The sequence below is a fragment of the Atta cephalotes genome (genome assembly GCF_000143395.1).
Source record: "Atta cephalotes unplaced genomic scaffold scaffold00032, whole genome shotgun sequence".
NCBI lineage: Eukaryota > Metazoa > Arthropoda > Insecta > Hymenoptera > Formicidae > Atta > Atta cephalotes.
Window position 1 is genome coordinate 2,256,226 of NW_012130096.1, and position 3,727 is coordinate 2,259,952.

Sequence of the window (3,727 nt, forward strand, 5' to 3'; positions counted from 1 at the left end):
AGAGAGAGAGAGAGGAGAGCGGGAGATTTAACGCTAAATCGAATTCTTCCGTAAAACTAAAATAATACATTCTAATAATACGTGCCAAAAGAAGCTTTAAAAGATTATACCAAGATTATACGACGTGAGAGAAAGAGAGATAGAGAGAGACGGAGCGAAAGGGAGGAATGTCGTAGCGCACTCTCGATGCTATTAAGAAATGAGATACCAAAAAAATATATAGTTAATAAAGCAAAAAGAAATTAAATAAACTAAATAAAATAAAAGCACTGTGTCGAGCGATACACTTTAGCGATCGAAGGCTCGTAAAGTAATCAAAGTCAACCGTACGCGCGCCGACATGCCTATAGTAACCTCAAGACTGCGAGATTCTTCATTTCCATCCTTGCTATCATCTGATTATATAATATCTCGTGCATCTCTCGATTTTACTTGTAGAAAGAAAATGTATTCTTTTACATAAGTGTTCCTTTTCTCTAACAAGAAGAGATTTTACTCTTAAAGTTCTACTACTCTTAAAAAAGAATAGTAGATTTTCACTCCTTTGGAATGAAGAGTTCATTTCGAAGAATTTAGAGAGTTGGATAGCTTCTTCTTTTCGTTTCCATAAATCATACGTATTCGTGCGAATGTTAAAGTCGATCCAAACTGATTCTTGGCTAATTTCCACTTGCGGAAACAAGAGGAATGTACTCTTGTCTTTCATGTATTGTTCACTCGCCACTCGAAGAAGCAAGAAACATAATCGCTGCTCGAACAATTGCGACAGCGACGTTCCTATGTACGCGTCGGCACGCGTGCGTTTGTACCTTGTACAAAATACCCACGCACACTAAACACGCACTCTCGCGCGATCAGCATACACATATATACACGGTGCAGTGTCGCGAATAGTACGTACTCGCGGAGATGCATCTACGAGAGTGAGAAGTCCGTCGAAAGTCACGCGCTCCCTTTTTATTCATGACTAGTGTTCTTAGCCTTTTAAAAAATTCTTGGAAAAAATAGTATTTTTTATATTTTTAATACTATATTTTTTAGAATTTTTTTAACGTTATTATCTTTTAGATCAATGGTTTTAAAGCTTTTAACATTCATTTTACTCTTAAGTATTCCACTAAAATAAGTAATTCAGTAATAAAATCCGTTGTCACCATTTATGAGATTTCTGTTAAAGATTTCTTTTTGTTAAACGTTGGATGGTAATAAAGAAGAAGCCAATTACGAGTAATGTTAAGATCCAGATATAAAGAACAGGATAAAGAATACAAAATTGAACATAAAGAATTAATAATAAAGCTAGAGGCTGACAATACGATTTTTCGTTCTACTATGACGTTTTCTTAATTCCTTATTAATTCCATTTTTCTGTTCATCGTGTCTCATCATTTACTTTGTGAATGGAGAATGTTTGCTTGCTCAAGTGCATTTTCAAAGTATGTGTACAGTTACAAATTGTGCATCTACTATCTAGCTTTTTTATTAAATTTTTCCAAAAAAAAACGGAAAAAGTTAGATTTTTTCCGAAAATTAAGAATTTTTTAAGAACACAAACCGCGATAATCTGAGCGTGAAGGGATCGCGCGATTCTCGGCTGGATCTCGTATATGTAGATCAGCGAGGAAGGAACTCGATGACAGAAATATTGATCACGAACGAACCTAGGTACATCGGGTGGACATGACGGTAGTTACGTATCGGCAGTGTAATTAACGAGTACAATTAATCAATGATTTCGATCTATTATTCGGGTACTTTTGATACGAGGATTCGCGCTGATCGATTTAGAGACCATTACGCGAGCGATTACACAGATAAACTGTAAACACGATTTCTGTTTCCCAAAGTGCGACTAAACAATGTTGAGTTGTTTTATATAACGAATTTAAAAGCATTCTTCCTCTTATAGATGTGTTAAAGAATTTCAAGAAGAATCTCCCAATAATAATTAAGATGTTATAAGCATATAATGATCATTTGTTAGCTATAAATCTTTAGTAAAGGAGTCAATGCGGAATGAAAAATCGCGCATATAAGGAAACAAAATCTATTCTATAACTCTTAACGACTATAATCTATATCATTACAGCCATTAAGAATTATAGATTCAGGTTAAAAGTTAATTTAAAAAAAAAAGGAAAAAGACGTATATCCGTATAATCTCTCGCATTTTCTGGCATTTTTGAGCGCCGCCGAACATACGGGGGAAGAAAATAGCGTAAGACTCGGTGATATTTTTTTACCTTTATAGTCGATCTCGCGCGATTCGATTTTGCATGACGCGAACCTAATCGCGAACGAATCGCGTCGATATTAAAATGACGAGGCGAGTGATAGAACACAATGATGTTCGACATTTTCGTTACGCTTGCATTTTTTCGTAACGCAAGAGATGTCAAGAGATGGTGAACCTAAGCAGAAGCAACAAGTCATCATAACATCAAAATGATATCAAAATGATTCCAAAATGATTATTAAAAGTCCTTTTTTAATCATTTACGATTCATTTTAACGTCATTCTGACGTTATCGTGACTTGTTCTGCTTGAGAATCACGGAATCATTTTGAAACAAGAATTTTAGGCTTATAGCGTTTTTTGTCAAATTCGCGATTTCGCGAGCCTGCGAGCACTGAAATTCAAGGAGAAGTTCAAGATTCTAGAGAACTGTGTTTCTAAGAAAATTATTGTAGTAATTTGCGAGAGAATCGATGACGTTTCAAAGACTTCGAAACTTTGATATTTTGGCGCAGATAGAATAAAGTTCAGAGATCTGAAAGCAGGGAGACTGCGCGTGAATTTTTTAGAAAAGGGAGAATAACACATGTCGAATAGTGGAAATTTATTCAAAAGATGGACGCATTGAGGGATTAATCGTATCGAAAGATTCGTTTTGCTTTCGATCCAAACGAAATTTTTAAAAATGATATATTTATATTTATATTTCTCGGAAAGTAAATGTTTAAAATGTAAGATTATTAATTAATATGACAATTAGTATGACAAGAATACTTGTGGAATTTTAAATAGAGAAGCGAGTGTATGATTGTTCTGTGCTGCATAAAAACTTGCGTTTTTTTCCGAAAAGGTCGGAAATTTTGTAACTTTGGGGATATATTCTAGAATCTGTCGTCATGTTAGAGCTTCAATTCGGAAGAGACGTTGAACTCAGAAATCCATGAAAAAGCATTTTCCCATCTATGCTCTTACGCAAACATTTTATTTATTTATTCCAGCACCGGAACATATCTTCAAAGTTCGACTTCGCACTAGAGATACGCTCTGCGGGATATTTATTTCGACATTTGTTACAAAAAAGATTTGTAAACGTAAGACATAACAAAGAGCGTGTTAATCGCGATTAAATTGCACGTGGGCTTACGCATCGGTCGACTCCCGGCCATGATGGGACCTCCGATCGAGGTCTCAATAAAAACGTGGAGTATTAATGCTAAAAAAATACGACTGGACGAAAACTGGCTGAAGCTGCTGCTACTGCTACAAACGATTAACTGCCTCTCTTTATTTACCTGTTTCCTTTGTAGTACATCACGTCGAGACGTAATGTAACACGCAACGTACCATAACGCCAAAGAAAATGAGAAACTCTCCTTCGTCGAATGCGTTGAAATGTACAAAGCGAATATATTTCACGATCATATGTTAAACGTAAGATTTAGGTATTTTCAAAGGAAATCTCAAACATATATAGCGCATGTACCTGGGTAC